Below are 21,786 nucleotides of genomic sequence, written 5' to 3'. Positions count from 1 at the left end.
GAATTTGCTGCAGGTTTGGAAGAGGAAGAGCATTTTCAGAACTCGATATTGTTAATGTGTACACTACAACATGGACAGATATTTTCCAAGAGATTCCAAACATGTGAAATCTATTCAAAAAGTTGTGATCATCAAGGCAAAACATTCAGCGATGGGCTTGATGATGCACTGTAAAGTACAACTCAGGATCCCAAATGCACAGAATTTGTACTGAGGCAATAAAATCATTTAAGAGGACAGTTACTTGCTTTGTCTCTAGGTACAGATCTACATTAACATCTGCCTCAGAAACCACTTATCTGCTTCTAAATCTGGCATAAAGAGAAACTTTAGAAAGGAAAGAAAGATCTTAAGAGTTTTAAAAGCTGAGATCACATGCTTTGATATCCATTCAAAAGCTTTGTCCAATCGTTTGTTCCTCATAGGAACTCCACCCAGTTTTCACCCTCTGTACACCAGAACTTTTGCCCTCACTCACACTAGTAGTTGTGGGTGTCTGGTATAGCAGTTAGCTGTGCTGGGACAAAGTACTGTACACTGGCAAATGGTTGTACGCAGAATGGCAGTTAAAGGGGTGATGGAAGGCTGTTATAAGGCTGGGGGACAGCTATGGTTGAGGTCTATGGTCTATAGTATATGATAGCTATGGTAATTGTAAGGTGTGCCCTTGTGGATGGAAGAGTAGAAGATATATACTGCTAATCTGGCCTTTCATTACTTTTGTGGATTTGTGTCAGTCACGGTGTGTGTGTAGCAATACTATTTGCTTCACAATGACATTTTTTTTAACATGTTTAATTGATAGTGGGCATTGGATGAGGTGGGGACAGACTAGTACTAGGGTAGAAGAGCAGTGGGAGAATTTTTGTTTTTTAAATGTGTCAGCAGCTGTCCATGAATCCTTCACTGTCATAGGAAGGAGTGAGAGAAAAGTCTAGCTCCTTATGGAAAACATTTCAGGTATACCCTCCCCACTACAGTCACCCACACAACCACGAAGCACAATCTTTCAGCTGCAACATGACTAACTGCTAAAATCCTAAATCCAAACATTAAAAAAAAAAAAACACACCACCTACATCCCCATTGCAATAGTTCAACTTCTCTATGAAGTCCTTTGTAGACAGACAATACTTCGAGAGAGATAGCAATCATCAACAATGAAAGGGGGAATGAACAGGGGAATTTTCAGCCTGAGCCCAAAGTTCAAAGGCTTCCTATTAAAAGTTTGAACGTTTTTGTTTTTTCCTTCGTAAAGGGCACAAAAACTAACCCTCTGTGAAATTTCACACTGACTGATTGCCCCCTTTAAGAGAAAAACAGAAATGTAAGCCACATTTTAAGTCTACTTTAGAATGCAACCCCAGCTATGAAATCATGACCAGGTGCCTCCATAATATTTGCCAAGCTGTAACCAATGTTTTGTCCACATACCTATAAAAGTGTTTCTATAGAGAGGACACTTTTCTCAGTACTGTGCATTATTTTCCAATTACATATGGGAAACAGATTTGTGTCTGTCTTCCTGTTAGCAAAACTGAATTCTACCTCACATATCCGTGACTCAGTAATTCACATGAAGCTACATTAAATGTTCTAATCAAAACATGAATATACATACATAAATACAATTATTCACTCTTCTCAGTTAAACAATTTTTATTCATTTTGTTAGCTTCTGCCAGAGATATTTTTAGTGTCAAGCAAAGTACACTATACTAATTCATTTAGCATATTTTAATGTTTATAAAATTACCAGTCTCAAATTTCCAAGCCAAAATAAAGTCTTTGCAACAAGCATTATTTGAAATATGAAATCAAACTTACCTTACAACCAACACCAAAAATACCATTCTATCAGAGCACATGTCGCACAGTTCACACTGAATGAATCTGAACAAGCTACAAGACCAACTTCCTGCCAAAAACTTATTAGGAAACAAACACATTAGTAACTCTTCCACCAGCTCTCCAATACCAGACTCTGCAAAGCAGCTGTAGCTATGTACAAACAGCAACATTAAACTAATACTGCTAAAAAGAAAAAAAACTAACTTATGTTGTAACATGAAGCAACTTTTGACTTAGCAGTTAAATAAAAAATATTCTTCTGCAAAAGTCACTCAAAAACAAGACACCCTAACTTTTAGCTTCATAAATACCAACCTTTCTTGTTGCTTTGTCACAAATTCCAAGTGTGTAACTAATCTCTTCCTTTGACCATTTACTTTGTAAATTTGAAAAAAAAAAAAAAAAAAAAGGGTACAGTACACAGCGTTTCAGAGCCAAATGAAAAACTCCACGCACAAGCGTTAAACTCCAGAGGTAACATAAATCTCAAGTTCAGAAAAACTGACATATTCAGTTTAGTGCAGTGTGTTCCCAGCAAAATTGGTTTTCACGGAAACCAATGGCTGCAGATGCTTTACCATTCAATAGGGAAAGACATTTCTGCAGTGAGATCTTTGCTTATTTGCAAAACAGAATTCTACAACTTTTTTTTTTTTTTTTTGCACACACCATTTACCCTCGTCGTTGAGGGAGAGATCTTCATCCTCACTCCGACTTCTTCATTCTGGGTAAAAGGCATGCGGTGTCCCTGTATGCCACTCCACCTGGCATTGGAAGGATCCCCTCACAAACCATGAAACAGGGTCCTGAAAGGGGCAGAGCTGCAGCATGCAGCTTTCTGCAGATTCTAGGCAGTGCTGCAGACATAGAACAGCCTAAAGAGGCTGATGTACCTTAGAGTACAGCTACACTGTAATAAAAGATCTGCAGCACAGCCATGGCTGCTGGCCCAGGTCAGCTCATTCAGGCTCATGGGACTATAAAATTGTAAATGTAGGCGTTCGGACTTAGGCTGGAGCCCAGCCTTTGACACTCCACAAGGAGGTGAGGGGTCTCAGATCTTGGGCTCTAACCTGAGTCCAAACATCTACACTGCTATTTTTTGCCAGGCAGCCTGAGCTTCTTGAGCTCAAATCAATTAGCCCAGGCTCTGAAGCTTCATGCTGCGGGTTTATTATTGCAGTATAAACAAACCCTTACATCCCCCAGGCCTGTCAAAATTGTGCTAGGACCTGTTCAGTCAAAGTCACCTTAACTCCCACTCTCCCCGAACTAAGCTCCCTTAAAGGCACAGCACAAAATCTCATCATGCACATAAAACATCACAGGCATGCCTTTTGTTGCTGCGAGCACCAAATTCATCACTTCACTTTTATATCTTATACTTAGGAGCAGTATACTTTGTTTCTTTTGACCTGAATTATGCCAAGAAAAAGAAAGGCTATGATACAGAATGGCAACTTGGTGATTTTCAGTGTGATGGATGATATTTTTAGAAAACTTGTTCTCTTATTTTAGGTATAAGTTGATAGAAGTGAATTTTGGGGCAGAATTAAAAAACAAACATCTTACCTGAATTAATCAACATGCATGTTCTATCACATTTCTTCATTCGGGTCTACACTAATTTGTAAACAATATTTACAGACACTGGTATCTGTTCATTGCTACCTACAGCAGTAGTGGCTCCTGTGCTCTTGTGGGTTAAGAGAGACGGTCCTCCCATGGATCAGTAACCGGCTAAGAAATAAGAAGCAAAGGGTAGGAATAAAGAGTCAGTTTGCACAATGGAGAGATGTGAACAATGGAGTCCCCCAAGGATCTGTATTGGGACCTGTGTGGTATATTCATTACTGATTTGGAAAAGAAATATAGCAATGAAGTGGCAAAGATTGCAGATGATACAAAATTATTCAGGATAGTTACATCCAAACCCGACTTGAAGAGTTACAAAGGGCTATCATAAAACTGGGTGACTATATGACAAAATGGCAGATGAAATTCAACATTGATAAATGCAAAGTAATGCACATTGGAAAAATACTCCCAACTACTCATATATAATAATGGATTCATTACCACTCAGGAAAGATCTTCATGTCCATATGGATAGCTCTCTGAAAACTTCAGCTCCATGAGCAGCAGGTATAATAGGCCAGGGCAGGCTAAGCCTCCCCTGGCACAGCTGCTGACACCAGATGCCAGTTTCAGGGTTTGCACAAGAAAGTTTTTGCTTATTATGTGCCATGCAGGTTCTGGGGCGGCTGAAAAGGCAGCATGTGCTACTCAGCTTCCTAGGTTAACCAGTAATCTCCCTGGACTGTTTTTGCCAAGTTGTGTTGTTTCATAGGTTATAGTCATCATCAGTGATGAAACATTTGTATCTCTTAGGATGCAAGTAAAAATAATTTTACAAATTTGGCAAAACTGTATCCTACAGTAAAAAGGCAAATGTAAAGTTACTTCTCTCCCCCACCTCCACCCCATATCTTACTGTTGTGGCATTCAACTTATAAAACTCAATAAATTAATTTCTATAAATATACTTGCAGATCTCAAATAACAGATTCCTAATCTGCTATATTTTCATACCTTACTGGAAACCATTATGTACACTATATTTGCTGTTTTATAGTAATGCCTTGTCTCTCTCTCTCCCCTTGTGTTAAATCCAAGTCTCCAGAACATTTCAATACCTCTCATCCTTACACTGCCTCAGTCCTATTGATTCAACAGCAGCACCTGCTGGCTGAGCAGAAGTAGGATTCAAGCTCAGTGCAGATCTTTTAGGAAGATAGATTTGCAGGGCTATGAGATTTGCATTCAGAGTAATGGGAAGGAATTATGCTTAAGGCGCCAGACCCTCCATATCCAGAAGCAAAGAGTGCAATGGATTATCCCCATTGGTCCTTAATATTGTCCTTAAGCAGGACCTGTGAACTTTGTACAAATAGAAAAATTTCAACAGCCTCCAATGTATGCAATGAGCAGCTTTACTTTAGCTTTTCCAGTTCAACTTCCCCATAGCTAGGCAATTAAATGGGTGGTACAAAAAGCACAGCCTCAACTACAGGCTATCATATCAAGTAAAGGTTCTCTTAAACATCTCAGAGAGGAAGTCTACTATGTGCAGGTCCATTAAGGGCTAACTGCTTAAAGGGGGTAGAAAGTGAACTAAAACATATGTCACATGCCATATGCCAAGGCTCAAATATGGGCCATACTGTGTGAAAAAAGCCCCAGAATAAGGGACAGAAAAATATTCATGTATGACGACATTTAAAAGCTGTGGGATACATTCATTTAGTGTAAACGCTGCTTTCTATAACCTCACTTTCATAATTCTTTATTTCTGATGTAAATACTTTTCAACGATAGAAAAGAAGGAACAGCAAATTGGTATGAAATACAAGGAACTTTGTTCAAAATGAGATGTAATAAAGGAAGCTGCTTTATCAGCATACCTCTTAACGTCCCTTACAACACCAGCAGAATGCCAGACAGACATTCTTTTTGGTGGCATGCCAGAACCGGGAGCAGGGGGCAAGAAAGAGGAGAAGCAAGGGGCAATGGTCCTCCCAGTTTTGAAAGTGGACATGCCTAGCCTGTTCACTTTTTGCCACAGGCCCTGCCCCCTGCCCCTCCTCTTCCCTGAGGCCCTACCCCCTGGTCAGACCAGAAGCTGGAACCTGTCCCAGGCTCAGCCACCTGTGAGAAGCCACAGACCCTCCACCTGCCTCGGGAGGGGGAAGGGGGCAAGCTCCCCAGCTTGACTCCAGCTTTCAGTTTGGCCAGGACCTCAGGGGAAAGAGGAAGGGGAAGCCCCCCCCCCCCACACTTTTAGAAAGAATCCACCACCCCTGGCACTTTATAAGGAGGACTAAAGACAAAAAACTTTCCAAATGATGGAATCTAAATTAGTGGTTACCACTTAAAGATCTTGGAGTCATTGTGAATAGTTCTCTAAAAACATTTGTTCAATGTGAAGCAGCAGTCAAAAAAAGTTAATCTTACAAACCATTAGGAAAGGGATAGATATATTTTCTGTCTTATTGCCACTATATAAATCCATGGTATGTCCAGACCTTGAAAACTGCATGAAGTTTTCGTCACCCAATTTCAAAAGATATTAGAATTGGAAAAGGTACAGAGAAGAGCAACAAAAATTTTTAGGGGTGTAGAACAACTTCCATATAAAGAGAAATTAAAAAAAAGACGAACTTTTCAGCTTGGAAAAAGAGATGACTAAGAGGGGATATGACAGAGGTCTATAAAATCATGAATGGTGTGGAAAATGTGAATAAGGATGTGTTATTTATTCCGCTGCGTAACAAGAATCGGGTCACCCAATGAAATTAATAGGCAATAGATTTAAAACAAATGAAAGGAAGTATTTCTTCACATAACCTTGGAACTCACTGGCAGGAGTGAAAGCCAAAACTATCATGGAGTTCAAAGAAGAATGAGAAGTTCAGAGAGGTTAAATCCATGAATGGCTATTAACCAAGTCGGGGATGCAACCCCATGCTCTGAGTGTCCCTAGCCTCTAACTGCCTGAAGGACGACAGGATGGATCACTTGATTACTACCTGTTCATTCCCTCCAAAGCACCTGTCATTGGCCTCTGTCAGAAGACAGGATAGTGGGCTAGATGGGCCACTGGTCTCACCCAGTGTGGCTGTTATGTTAGATGGGTCAGTCTGCCTCTGGATCCTTCAGTTGTGAAAACTGGGATCTGTCAAAGGTAGCCAAACAACCTCCACACACAGCCCAATCATATAATCAGTTGTTGAGGCACGACTGGGGAAGCCTCTACCAGCACAACTTCCCAGTCTTTTAGGGACCAACACTCCACCTCCCACAGACCTCATTGGCAGCACTGAAGGAGTGCCTTCACCACCCTAGCCTGCCTTCACCACCAGCAATCACCTCTGGATTACTGGAGTTAGGGATCATCCAGCAGCAGTTCAGCACGGACAAATCTTCCCTTAGTGCAGAGTTCCAAGAGGAAGCAGAAGTGAATCACCATCTCCATGGTAATAGCTAGGAACAACTCTACCCTGAGGTGCTTCCTGACTGAAAGTCACACATATAAGAGGGTTGTTATAATGGTTATTTTTTCTTCCAGTGCATTTAGTAATTTGTGAGAGTACTTCTCACCAGGTGAGCTTCTTCAAAAACGGTCACACACTTTTGACAGGATTAAATTTAAACAAAAACAACAGATGTAACATGAGCAGGATCTCCTACACAAGAAATATATTTCCATGTGCAATTGCTAAACTAATCAGTTTTGAAGAATAACTCGTTCACTTGTTAGTTTAGCTTGCATTTTAAGAAAACAGACAGTAATTTAATTATGAACAATTTAAACTAATTTCAAAGAATCACAATTTTTCTAATGTACCTTATAATCAAATATGTTCAAACTAATCTGATAAACTGATCTGAGAAAATCATACAATTCATTAATTGACTCTGCAGATTAAATATCCTGCTTTTAAACTCTAGCCATTAAAACACACAAACCTTTTCCTCAAGCAAAAAGTATATTTGACATATCACCATTTTTAAAACTATAAGCAATTCAAAAATACATACTATAGGTTTTTTAAAGAGACAAAGAACTCAATAATGATAAGCATTTTGTCTGGAGTTTGTCTAACAGGATGAAAAATAAAAGGAACCATCAATCTTTACCTATAAAAATATAGTTTTTCTGCACAACTCTTTCCATTGGGAGGCGACACTTGTTTCTAGCCATACTAAAATGCAAGATTACAACTTTACAGTACAGCGTGTGTGTGTGCGCGCACGCACGCGCATACATACACACACAATTTTTGTTATGAATTCTCTCTCCTTAGGTGGTGATAGTTTGACTCATGTCAGTTAGTAGAATGCTGCACAGGTCCACTCCAGCAAACAGATACAAGACTGGGGCCCAAGTTCATAACTTCAATATTACAGATTTTATATAAATGTATTATTTCACTGAGTTTTTAAAAAAACAATTACAAAAAACAACTCCTAAGTGCCATGAGCAATAATAAAACTCAAAATCTAATGCAAGATTTTTTACTAATCTAATCTAATCTATACAAAGAAACCACTTTTAATCACTTCATTTTAATAAGCTACAACAATCCTAAACTTACCATGTACTTACTTGTCATTATAGATGAGTCACATCTGAGGTATAAAGTTTTAAGGTTCTAGATGTTATCCATTCACAAAAATATAGTTTTAAAAACAAAAAAGAATGGGTTCCTCTGCCTTCTAAAGTAGACAGTGGCCCAGATTTACAGATTTGAAAATCAATGGGAGTAAGGCACCTAACCTGCTTAGGCCCTTTTATCAATCCCACTAGGCACCTTTAGGTGCCTAAATGCCTTTGAAAATCTGGCCAAGTGACTAAATGGATTTGGTAAAGCTTCCAGAAATATTCCTATTTCAGCTCTGAACAAGCATCAAAAGTTTCAGCACACAAGGTGAATATCTGAGGAACTGATAAGTGAATTAAAGTGAAGGTTTATAACAGAAATTGCATTGCAATCTTAATAGAAGCTTTGCTACCATGAAAGCTACATCAGTTTACATAAGAAAGTTACTTATTTTTTCCCCCCCTTCCACATTTAAAAATATATCTTTTATACAGTACGTAACAAAAGAACCACCCACTTCTCTAACATGAAGAAACTTAAAGAAAGCTATACCTAATCTGATTAAAAAAGAAAATTTTATGTCTAACAAATTGGTATAAAATAACAGGATTTTTTAAAAATAAACTAGCATTTCTTAATAGTTTAGCACATGCGACATTGGCTGGATTAATAGCTCTAACAGCTCAGAAGTCTCTGGCCACACCCAAGGCAGTGACCTTCCCAATTTGCCTGTAGGAGTGAGGCTATTCAGTATTTGTCTTTCTATTGATGCTTATAACAAGGACTCCAATTGTGCTGATGGTTTTTATGTGATGAGGAAGTGGTTTGAGACAAGGAACTCATTTCAAACAGTAGTCAGATAACTTTCAATCAATTCTCTTCTAGGCCAACTTTGAAGCAAACCAGAAATGTTTAAACCGCCTCTCTGAATCAGTGATGACAGAGCATTTTAAACTATTGCCTTTGAAATGAGCAAGTAGATATAATGGGGGACCTTCCCCCTCATTAGCCTCTTCTATAAATGCTAATCTACTACTCAGGGGGAAAAAAAAAAGTGACAAGAAATTGCTCAGACAACATTTAAGATCTGATACACTGGATAGAACTCTACAGGCCTTCATTTTTATTTATTGCTTTTATTGTTCCTGTATAAAATATGGGATTTTCAGCAATTCAGCTGCCTTCTGTAGAGGCCTCAAAATATTGTAAAGTTTCAATTTATATTTATATTTGGTAACGATGCTTCTTTTACCATGAGAAGTCTCTGAAGTCCATCCTGACCAAAATGGGTGCAGCTTCCCTTTAAGCGTGCAAAAAGCAAGGAAGTTTTGAGTGAAGGCTTATAACTCTATATAACCCCCTGCCACTCTGTAAGCTCCTCTCTCAGAGGAGTGTGTGGTCTTAAGGAGCAAAACCAGGTGAGTCAAAACAAAGAATTTGAACTATAACTACTAAATTATCTTGGAGGTTTTAAGTTATCCCATTAATATTAGTTTTGGTGAGCAAATAGTTTCTGCAGGAAACTTTTGAAGGAAAGGAACAAAATGTGAAAACCCATTGCCTTTGATGTGTTATTTATTATAAGACTAAAAAAAAAAAAATGTTTTTCTTCCACAGATGTAGGCAAACCCTACTTCAAAAAGATTTTTTTTTGCCTTTTAACAATGTATATGTGAATAGTCCAAGAAATAGAGTACTGCAGCAGTACTTCAGATACATCTCACACTTAAGTTGTGTCAAGTGTGCAATTAGAACTATTTTCTGCAGAATGCAATACTTGAAACTTTGCCTTAAATCTAACTTCCAATCCACTGAACCAGATGAGAAACAACAAAAATACAGCCCTTGCAACTACAGATGGTAGTAAGTATAGTCTGATGAACTTTGGGTCAGTATATATGACTATAAACAGAGGGAGCACATGGAAAAAAAGAGACCATAATGATCAGCATGCAAGACAGTGGTCACAGCAGTCAAGTTGCTTAATCATTGTTTGTGTTTATGTAGTCGTCATGGTATTGGGATTTGAAGGAGGACAATGAGGTGGCTTTTCAGATATAGTTCTACTCAACATGCATGTTTACTAGAATAAAAAAAAATAGCTTGAAATTTTACCTGAAGTGTGATTTTTTTTTTTTTCCCCCTGGTAAATGGTCCCCTTTTCAGCTAACAAGACTTGAGTTTTCGCTACACTTTTTAAAAAAAAAGTGTCTGGACTTTAATATTCCTATCCAAATAAGATTTGATTTTACATACCATACATGCTGTATAATCTAGCCAAACAGGGGATTCAAGAAAGATGTTTCAGTATTAACTATGGACATTGTTTTATTAGTTTAAGACAGTAGTTTTTCAAACTGTGGGTCACAACCCAGTGCTGGGTCGCAGAATGTAAGGCACTAGGTCGTGGCGACTCTGGTCAGCACCGCCGACCGGACCATTAAAAGTCCCGTCGGCGGTACTGCCCGGCTAAGGCAGGCTAGTCGCTAGCTGTTCCAATACTGCACTGCACCCCGGAAGCGGCCAGCAGCAGGTCCAGCTCCTAGGCAGGGGGTCCACAGGGCTCTGCGTGCTGGCCCCACCTTGAGCACCGGCACTGCATTCCCCTTGGCCAGGGAGGGGTGGGCAGTGCAGTGCCTGCAGGCGATAGCCGCACGCCTCCGACTAGCAGCTGTATCTGCTGCCGGCCACTTCCATGGCGCAGCGCAGTCCGTGGAGGCAGGAAGCCTGCCTTAGCACCCCCACTGTGCCACTGACTGGAAGCCGCCGGAGGTAGGCCTGTGCCCCAAACCTGCACCCCAATCCCCTGCCCCAGACAAACCCAGAGCCCCTTCCTGCACCCAAACCCCTCATCCCCAGCCCAGAGCTCTGACCCCCTCCTACACCTAAACCCCCTGCCCCAATCCTGAGACTCCTCCAAATCCCTCATCCTGCCCCCCCAAAGCCTGCACCGCCCCCCACCCCCGCATCCCAACCTCCTGCCCCAGCTCAGAGCCCCCTCCGACACCCTGAATCCCTCATTCCCAGCCCCACCCTGCAGCCCTCACTGCTGCACCCCAACCCTCATCCCCTCCCAGACCCCAAGCCCCTCATCCCCAGCTCCATTGGGTCATGGGCACCAACAATTTTCTTTAACTGGGTCTCCAGAAAAAAAAAAAAAGTTTGAAAACTACTGGTTTAAGGTGTGATTTAACCTGCACAACTTAAACATCCTGGATGAAGTCCTGGCAAAAAGTTCCATGGACTTCAGTGGAGCCAGGATTTCAACCCTTTTTATTATTAATTATTATTATTATTATTATTTGAAGCAATGAGACAATACAAACTAGTCATATGGTGGGTCTATTTCCATGTGATTAATGGCTAACTGGAGCTATGCATTTAAGCATGTCTCACCCTGAGGGTCTAAAGTTCTAAATGTGCCAAAAACTTAAAACTATTTTATACTAAACAGCAGAAAAACATCAGCTGATAAATTTCTGAAAATATTGGCTCATTATAGACATGCTGACAGACTCCTTAACTATGGGCACTACTGACACCATTACAGAAAAGGAACAGTAAAGGAACAGTATAGTCAGTAAAGGAACAGACTTGTAAAAATCTATAAAGTCTGTCCGATGAAGTGAGCTGTAGCTCACGAAAGCTTATGCTCTAATAAATTTGTTAGTCTCTAAGGTGCCACAAGTACTCCTTTCCCTTTACTACTGACTGCATAATTTTTATACTAGTATCAGTAGTACCTAGAATTAAGGACTGTCAGCATATCTATTATGAATATATAAGACAGCATGCCCCATACACACACAGGGTCAGTGCAAGAACACTGACGCTGATTACAAGCTCTGTAATTCAGGGACTTTCTTCCTTTGTACAATGCCAAGTACGATGGAGGCTTGGTCCTTCAGAGGAGTACCTAGTGTGCTATGGCAATTTCCTGCAATATCCTTGAAAAACCTTATTGTATTCATGTGACAGAATACATCCATGTTCACACCCTACACACTATTGTAATAATCTTTGTATAAAGTATGCCATGTGAGGCATCATTTGAGAATTCACAACTTGCTGATCAGTAATATCATGGTAAAATGCGTATAGCAACATTAGATGTAATGTTATAATCACAAGCTGAAATAATGACTGAAGCACTTTCACAAATAAGTCTGGGGAGTGGTTAAACCAGCTTTCCAAAGACAAAAGGCAAGCTGACAACAGCTAAGTGTCAACAAAGCTAATGGACCATTATCTACAAAGTGGCCACTCTTTGGCAAAGAGGTGGGGGCAGGGCAAAGAGCTCTGCATCTTGGCAAAGAAACAGCATGGCATCTCCTCCTTCCAGCAGACTGCCTGTCTCCTGGCTCTCAGCTGGAAATGCTTTACAAAGAGGGACTTAAAAAATAAAAAGAGGGGGAAACACCCCAAGACAACTATTTCTCTCGCCCTGCCCATCTCATTCTCTGTACCTGAGAAGACAAAGGAAACAGCCATTGGACTCTGGGGGAGGGGTCCTGACCTGAAGAGTTGGATTAGTAATGCTACTACAAGCATGTGTTGAGAAACTGCTTTAATCTAACATAGTTTGTTAAAAGTTTGGCACTAGAAAGTGTTTTATCTTTATTTTTCTTGTAACGATGTGTGTCTTTTATGGATCATTACTTGTATTCACTTAAAATTTCTCTTTGTAGTTAAGAAACTTGTTTTATTTAATCCGGTGTGTTCAAGTTGAAGTACCTGGGTAACTCCATTTGGAGCAACAAACTATTGTGTATTATTCTCTTACAGGAATAATGGGACTTAGTATATTTGGACCATCCAGGAGAGGGCTGTGCAGTGCAAGACTTACATTTTGGGGCTGGAGGGTGGGGGAAGAGACCTGGGACTGAGTGCATTGGTGTCACCCTGCAGTATAACCCAGGCTGGTAAAAGCCAGAGTGTAATCCAAGTGTGGCTGGCAGGTTGCAGTTACCCACACATGCAGGGTGTAGCTTGCATGCCAGAAGGCTGTTTGTGAGCAGCCAGGTGTGAGCTACTTCAGCAAGGCATTGCAAGGCATGCAAGGTTACAAGACAGGAGTGACACAGCCCTCCACTGGACTGGATAGCACCTCGGTACGTGACTGTTAAATGCAAGTGATGCATCCGATGAAGTGAGCTGTAGCTCACGAAAGCTTATGCTCTAATAAATTTGTTAGTCTCTAAGGTGCCATAAGTACTCCTTTTCTTTTTGTGAATACAGACTAACACGGCTGCTACTCTGAAAAGTGACAAATAAGAATGCTTCCAATCCAACTTGAAGAGCTTTTATAGACATATTGAAAGAAACAATTAGCCAACTGGCACTTCTTTTCACCCTCTTCATGAGAATACCTTAGTAAAGAAAATGCCTGCATCCTATTAAGGAAATATTATATTCCTTACTTTAAACTGAATGTGTTAGTAATTATTCAGGACATAATTATAACTATTTGCTATTGAGCGTAACATACAGTTAAAAACTGCATCTCTCATGCCCAAAGGATCCTGAAGGTGGGAAGAGATGGGGAGAGTGTGGGATCACGTGGGGGGTGATCAGAGGGGTTACTCCCCTGATCCCCAGCTTCTCCCCCACAAAAAAATTCCTCACCAGTTGCTGTCCTGGCCCGTCAGGGTAAGCAGCTGGTGCACCAGGACACTGTTTACCTCCATGCCTGCGGACGCTCAAGGTAAACAAACCATCTCGACCCGCGAGCAGCTTATTCTGATGGCCCGGGAGCCAAAGTTTGCTGACCCCTGAATTATGGGGTCGGCTTATGAATGGGTCATAAAATTTTTCCATTTTTACTTATCCATCTTGGGGGGGGGGTCGACTTAGAAACAAATCGGCTTATGATCAAGTATATACGGTACTCAGTTAGAAGTGACCTGCCAGTCGTCATTTCACTAGTCTGCAAACCTGCTAAAATTCAAGAAAAACCTATCACCACCCAACTTCACAGTAATTATTTAGCAGAGGACAAGAATGAATTTCATACTACTAAGAGTCCATCATTTTACTATAAATATCACACTGCTGTATGTAATATTTCATAGTATTCTAGAAAACCACCAACTCCACCTGTATGTTGTGTGTGTGTGTGTGTGTGTATATATATATATTGTATATCGGATCTTACATGCGCACATGCCACACAGAGCACAGCTGATATGGGACTCAGATTTAAAGGAGGATAATATAATTAATGCCAATCAACCTGTATTTATGGAAAATAGGTCTTGTCAAATTAAGGTATTTAAAAAAAGAGTTATGTTTGGTTTGTAAAGGTAATAGTGTTGATGGAATAGATTTCTGTAACGTCTTGCAGTACCAAGTGAAATATATCTTGGTTAATAAGTGAGAATGATACAAAATCAATATGGCTCACATTAAATGGATTAAAACTAGTAAAACTGTAATTACATTGAGATAATTTAACAGTGAATCGCTGCTGAGCAGCTGTGTTTCTAGTGGGATCCGTCAGGGGTTGCCCCTGCCACTGTTTAGTAATTTTATCAATTACTCCGGGGGGCAGGGACAACAATCATTGTTACTAAAAGTTTGCAGATGACACAAAGATTGGGGCACTAGTAAATAATGAAGAGGATAGGACAGTGATACAGAGTAATCTGGATCACATTGTTTGCTTGTGCCCAGCTTACCATGCATTTCAATACAGGCAGTCCTCGGACTTACAACACACTTGGTTCCTAAAAATTGCGTCGCAAGTCGAAACGTCCTAACTCAGAACCGTAATCCTCTCCGTTGCGGGACTGAGCATTGTAAAGTCTAAACCAATTGTCGCAAGTCAAATCAGGGTGTCAATTCAGAAGCATTACATGTGCCGTTCATCATAAGTTGATCATCATCAAGTTGAGGACTGCCTGTCACACGGAAGGTCATACATTTAGGAACAGGCCATGCTTACAGGGTAGGGGACTCTATCCTGAGAGGCAGTGATACTGAAAAGGATTTGGAGTCCATGGTGGATAATCAGCTGAACATGAGCTCCGAGTGCAACACTGTGGCTAAAAGAACTAATGTGATTCTTGGATGCATAAACAGGGAAATATGGAGTAGAAAGAGAGGTTATTGTTACACGGTTGGTACTGAGTTTGCAAGAAACCACTGCTGGATCCCCAGTCAGTTGCAAAAGGACAAGTTGTTTATTCAGGTGTCGCCCCCTTCAGGCAGGGCAGCACCTGCAGCACTCATACTCAGCAACAGAACACAAGTTGTTGGTAGCAAATTCAAAACAATACTCCATGTCAAGCCTACCTTTCCTCATGGATGCTCTGGAAGGCAGCAGTCTGTAGTTAGTTCCTAGCCCCTGCCAGGCTCCTCTTACGGAGAAAGAGGTTGAAGTCTACTCTCCCTCCCAGCCAGCCCCCAGCTGAGTTGGGCTCCCCCCTTTAACTCCTCCCTCCAAGCCTGACACCTACTGCAGGTGTAGCAGGACAGGGCTTATTGAGACCATAGCAGTTCAATTACCCTTTCCCAGTCTGTGTGGGGTTTGTGCACCCCATTGCCTCTTTTTTTCTCCTAATGGTGCAACCTCTACTGGAAAATGGTGTGAAGTTTTGATACCCACAATTCAAGAAGTATAGTTATAATCTGAAGAGGATTCAGAGAAGCACCACAAGAATGATTAAAGGATTGGAAAACATGCCTTATAGCAACTGTGCTTCTTGAGTCTATCCATTTAGATTATCAAAGAGAAGGTTCAGGAATGAGTGGACTGCAGTCTAGAAACACCTACACAGGAAACTAGATTATAAAATTTCAAACAGAGAAAGATCTAACAAGATCCAATGACTTACTCGTGGGGGAATTCTGAACCAATGCATGCGTGCAGAATTAATGTCCACCATAGATTTCTTTGCTTCCCTGCAGAAAAAAGAAAAAAAAAAAAAGACTGACAGGGAAACAAAGGGAAGCCATGCACCTCTCCCCAGAACCACAGATACATTGTTGCAGACATCCAGAGCAGCTGGAAGAGAGGTAAGTCACTACTGGGGAGGGGAGGGGGAAGGCTGGGGATTCCCTGCTGTGCTGGGTCAGACCCAACTTCCATGCATCCATACCCAGAGTGCCCCCCTGCCTCCACTGAGCCTCACCCCCGTGCACCTGGCTCTCCCCAGTCTTACCGAGTGGCTCCTACCCTGCGCCAGGCTCAGCTGCTAGTCCTGGCTGGGCTGAGGGGGGAGCGCACTTCCTTTGCACGAAACAGGCAGGGCACTTCCTGCTCCTCAGCCATAGGGGGTCATGTGAGGGAGCTGCTCCCCTGTCTGCCCAACCCCTGTGTATTCAGACCCCCCCCTTCCCAGAGTCCCCTGCTGAGCCTCACCCCCTGCATTCAGAACCCCCACATTCAAATCCCCATCCCGATGAGCACCACCCCAACCAGTCCTCTGCACCCAGACTGCCACCCCACTGAACTGCAGACAGTTGCACCCAGACCCCCACCTCATTCCCCCATCATCCAGACCCTCCCCCGCACTAATCCCCAACCACCTTTAGCTGGACCCCCCTGCAGCATCTCCTTGTTCCTGCACCCGGATTCTCCCCCCTCAAAACAAGCCCGTGCATCCAGATTCCTGCCCCCACAGGCACCTGGACCCAGATTTCCACACACAGAACCTTATTGCTTCTCACCTGGATCCCCCACTCACTAAACCCCTCTACTCTTGGATTCTGTCAGGCTGAATCTGCCTGCCCAAACCTAGTGTGTCTGGCACAGAGCGGGAGGGCCCCGGTGTGTTTCTGGGGCAGGCCCAGCCCTTGTGCTGTGTCAGGCACAGCCTCACTGTTGAATCTGTGTTCCAGGGTGGAGGCTGCAGGGTGATTGCCCGCCTGCATGCAGCTAATGGGCTGTGCTCTCCACTGCCATGCCAGAGCCACCACATTTATTTAACAACAAATAAAATTTGCAGAATTTTAAAATATTGTGCACAGAATTATTTGGTACAGAATTCCTTCAGCAATAAGTGACTGGAGGTTGAAGCTAGACAAATTCAGACTGGAAAAAAAAAGCGGGGGTTCCCCCAACACAGCTGACTAAGGGACATGGTGCATTTCCATCACAGGACATTTTTAAATCAAGATGACATTTTCTTAACCAAAAGAAAAAAAAAACCACTCCTCACAAACCACACCACAGGGGTATGTTCTAGTTCAAACACAGCTATTGTACCTGCAGGAAAAAACACAGGGAAATCCTATGCCCTGTGTTATGCCAGTGGTCAGATTAGTCAATCACCGTTGTCTCAAATCTACAAAATTGTTCACTTACCAGATTCAGCTATCCACAGTAGGTCTTCCAGTCATAATGCAAATTAGCAAACTTTTCAATGTACATACATACAGTTTCACCAGTGAAATTCAGCCACCTTTATATTAAGGATAGATCACTGGCACACAGGTGGAGTGGACTGGGGGAGAGGAGAAAGATTTTCACCCACAGATATTTGCACATATCTCTAGTTTTTTTTTGTTTTTAAAAAAAAAGACATGAATGGGATATTTTCCATCTCCTGGACCTAGGTTTACAAGCTCTCATCTGTACAACTTCATACACACGAACCTGTTTTGTTATGTAAAAGATATGCCAACGTTCTTAAATGAGTGTGAAAGGCCAAATTAAAGCCCTATATATTGGTACTCTCTCAGAGTTTTCTGCTCAGAGTTAAAACAATCCTTTTGCTGCTATGCCGTATCACATAGTGATTTCTAATATAAAACAAAGCCAAGATAGGACTCAGAACTGTTGAGGACAATATACAAATTTTACAGTTCTTTCTATAATCAAGCAATCTGATCATCCATTCTGGTTATTGTTTTTAATCAATATTTTCTCTGTACACATGCCAATTGTATTTCTTGTGATAAACCCTTTGAAAAAAAAAATTCTTCAGATTGTCCCTGCAGCCTTCCAAATAAAACCAAGGTTAAATTCCAATGAAATATCAAGTATGGTAAAGCTTCTTGGGGAATAGCACCTGTTCCATGAAAGTTTCTTAAGAGACTTTCTCCAGTAAAGTGCAAAAATAAATAAAGGATTAGCTAGACTGGCTAATTTATCTTTCCTGCACATTCAGCATTCCAATTTTTTTTTTTAAAGTGGTGGGGGAAATTAGTTACATTCAAAAGTACAATGGATTTAATCCAAATACATTACTTCCCATCCCTTTTTGAGAGGGCAGTAAATTCTGGACAATATATGGTAAAACAGTTGCATATCACTATTTAGTAAGCAACAACCATTACCACTTCTTGCATTTATCCTGATTTGCTCCTGGTGGTGAATCATTTGAGTGCAATGCATAAGTGGATTTAGCAGAATTTATAAAGGCTTAGTATGTTATTTCTTTTTTGGCTTGTACTTCCATTAGGCTGTTATTAAGATGAGTACATATCAGTGGCTTGGTAATACAACGTTGGCTGAAAATTTGTTTCAGATGTATTGAATTAGATGTGCTAGAACATCACAAAACAAGCAATCTCAGCAATCTAAGGCTGAAAATCTATTGGTTGCTGTACACAGAAAGCTATGTTTCAGAGTAGCAACCATATTAGTCTCTATCCACAAAAAGAAAAGGTGTACTTGTAGCACCTTGGAGACTAAAATTTATTCGAGCATAAGCTTTCGTGAACTACAGCTCAAATAAATACACAAGTACACCTTTTCTTTTTACAGAAAGCTATGTAATTTAACATTTTCAGTTGAGGCCAAGAACATTCTTCAAAGAGTTTATGAATGTAATAGCTAAGCATTTCAAGAGTCTGAATTACAGCTTTACAATGGTTAAATTGGTTTTTAATTATTCCTGTAACAAGTTTTTGTGCTTTTATATAAATTGCTGATACACATGTACCTTCAGCTGCTTTTTCAGTTCTTTTGTAATTTTTCCACATAAAAACTAAACAGAAAAGAAGCCCATTTTATTCAGTTTTACATTTTAAAAAGTATTTTCTATTCGGTAAGTATATCTTATTGCATAATTTTGCACCAGAGTGATTTTTCAAGCTTTATTTTCTATTCCAGATTTTGCTTGTTTTGAGTCTTTAAACTCACCAGCTGAGCTGTGCTTGGGTCTTAACTTTAGTAAAAGCTTTGTCTGTAGCACCCTCATTTGGAAGCTGTTTGTCACAGCATTCCTACTTGGGTTTTTACAATGGTTTTCACTAGTATGCCATACTAGCACATTTACCTTTCTACAAATTCTAGAGCCACCCTGACCTCACTCTAAGCCATGGGTGGAGAGTGGAACAAAAAACTGCAGGAAGACCAGGCTCCAGAAAGCTCACTTCCCTGCCTGCAGGCTGAGTCAGCCCACTGGTCAAAAGACACCATTGCTACATGAGCATACCCTGAAACATAATTTGCAGGAGGTGGCAGCAGTTGACACTGGCCTGCAAGCACAGCACTCAAGGAGCTTGACTCAAGTGGAGCTGCAGTGAGAGGAGGCAGTGCCATCTTAAAGACATTGTGCCCTAAGGGAAAGAAGGCAGGTTGACTAGAATCGGTTGAAAGCTTTTGAAATTCTTCCATTTAAAAAAACAAACACCACCACCACCACCACAAAAACAAAACAAAAAAAACCACAACCACCACACAGGGACAACACAATCATGAACTTTTCCCCCCCAAACCAGCTCTACAGGCAACCAAGGAAAGAGTGAGTATTATAGATGTAACTTCACAGTAATTGTACACACAACCTGTCTGTGCAAAGTCACACTTCTGTTCTTGTTACCCTTGCCTTCTATTCTTTCCACTGTTTATTTCCCCACATCACATCTTAATCTAGACTCTAAACCCTTTGAGGGAGTAATTGTCCCCTGCTCTACATTTGTGCAATGCCTAGAACAATGGGGCCCCAATCCTGCCTGGGTCTCCTGGGAGATATTCTAATATAAATAATGCCTAATACTACTATAGGGAGGTTGACTTTTGAAAGGCAAGAGGTTAAAACACTAAACAGCAGATAGTTAAACAAATAAAGGCAGTGAGAATGCTCTCTAATGCGATCTATCACAGATTACTAGGCTGCATGAGAGATTTAAAAACCCAATGTGTTGTGAGAGCCAAAAAATGGCCACTGAAAAGAGAATACTCCATTACAAGTTCCGTAATTTATTCCCCATAGCAATATTTTAATAGCAGTATTCCCCCACAAAAAGTGTTCAGCTTCAATGGGATAAGCTCACATGGGTTTTCTTAAATCAGAGCTCACAAAAGGGATGAGGTTAATTTGTCTTGAAGAAATCATTTGAACAAGCATTGAAACTGTTAATCCATCAACCACCTCCTACGCAACCCACTATATAAAAACGTTTAGTTTTAAATATGTAAAATATTATGCAATTGTAATTCTTTCTAGAATCGATTTTTAAGCAATCCCTTGACAGTCACAGAACTCTGTATTATCAATGAGGCTAATTTATTAAAATCAAAACCTCACTAAGAATGACCACAAACACGATTCAATTTCTTTTAGTCTGATTACTGTTGCCAGCAACACTGTTAGTGATGATGGAGAAGGAGCTTTCATGCTGAGCTCTTAGTTTTATAAACTTATAACTTCCGCCCCCCCCCCAAAAAATCACGTTCATGGCTGAAATGTCTTATGCGTGCTCTCAGCAGCTGTGCCCGCCATCTAGTTTCAAGAAAATATGTTCCTATATCTTGACTTTTTAGGAAAAAAACAATTTTTGTAGCAAATTATGAATTTTAAGGTGCTTTTTTTGCACTGTGGAACACAAGTGTCAAATCTGGGATGGATGTAGTCCTCAGGTGAAGAATCTGCTATGTACTGAACTGACAATATTGATGAAGAATGGCCCAGTCCTGCTTTCACTGAAGTCTGTAGTGAAGTTTAATGCAAAATTCTTAAGAGCAGCACTGGAACCAAAGTTAACAACTGAAATGACCATCGTCTTGAATGCACAGTACATTATTTTCCTCACTGTCTTAAGTACACCCCAAGCAGAGATATCCAGATATAGGTATACACAATTGTGGATATCCACAGTGTTCAAAGGATAAGGAACTATTAGAAATCTCTGAAGCCTCATTTAAAAGCCAAAATCCAACCCACCATGCCTGAAGCCACTTAAGTGTTTCAATTTAGGAAATTGACAAGGTATTTAAAGCAAAAGTACTCTGTGCAAGCCTACCATAAGATTCCTGCTTAAATTACTAGCAGTTGAAGTTTAAACATTTTAAATTAATAGTAGTTTATAAAAGCTTCTAGACTAGTAAAAGTAAAATAAAAAAAGAACCAGCAGGTAGAGAAAAAGTTTAATTTCCTCTCTTTTCCTGCCCCAGCCTGATCACCCCACACTTAATATAACTATGTTTCTCAGTAAAATAGTAGGCTCTTCTTTAAGAAAAAAATAATGTTGCTTTTAAAGTTAAATTAACACTTGTTAATGCATCAGATCCTTTGGAACAAGCTACAAGAAACCCTTAAGTGGCCAATTATAAAACAACCTGTCATACAGGAAGTCTTTTCCTAGTCTCACTCTGTTAGAGGTTAATATTGGCTACAACATTCACTACAGAGTGGACACAGAGTACTGTAATTGAAGAACTGTATGGGGATGCAGGGACTCTACCTGGTGAGCAGTCAATATCACTTCAGTCTCTCACTCGCCCTGAGCAGCATATAATTCAATTGTGTGCAGACAAGACAAACAAAAACAAAAACAGCTAAGTGCTCTTGAACCATCCATGGCCTCTGAGTCAGCAGTG

At 40.7% G+C, this 21,786-nt stretch overlaps 1 protein-coding gene across 12 annotated transcripts in view; it reads right to left on the bottom strand.

Moving 5' to 3' along the window:
• The window catches only part of MCF2L (MCF.2 cell line derived transforming sequence like), a 262,711-nt gene that overhangs the window by 222,920 nt on the left and 18,005 nt on the right, over nucleotides 1-21,786 (bottom strand). Inside the window, exon 1 of one of the 12 annotated variants that reach the window (XM_043505054.1) lies at nucleotides 2,528-2,725. The exons of 9 other annotated variants lie outside the window; for them this stretch is intronic. The gene's annotated coding sequence lies outside the window, so the exon portion shown is untranslated. Of the gene's footprint in view, nucleotides 1-2,166; nucleotides 2,387-2,527; nucleotides 2,726-21,786 lie in introns of those variants that run through there. 2 more of the 12 variants (XM_043505445.1, XM_043505125.1) reach the window with 2 other exon arrangements.

Source organism: Dermochelys coriacea, chromosome 1 (genome assembly GCF_009764565.3).
Source record: "Dermochelys coriacea isolate rDerCor1 chromosome 1, rDerCor1.pri.v4, whole genome shotgun sequence".
NCBI classification, from domain to species: domain Eukaryota; kingdom Metazoa; phylum Chordata; order Testudines; family Dermochelyidae; genus Dermochelys; species Dermochelys coriacea.
Note: the sequence above shows the minus strand (reverse complement) of the source record. Positions and strands in the feature narration are given on the sequence as shown.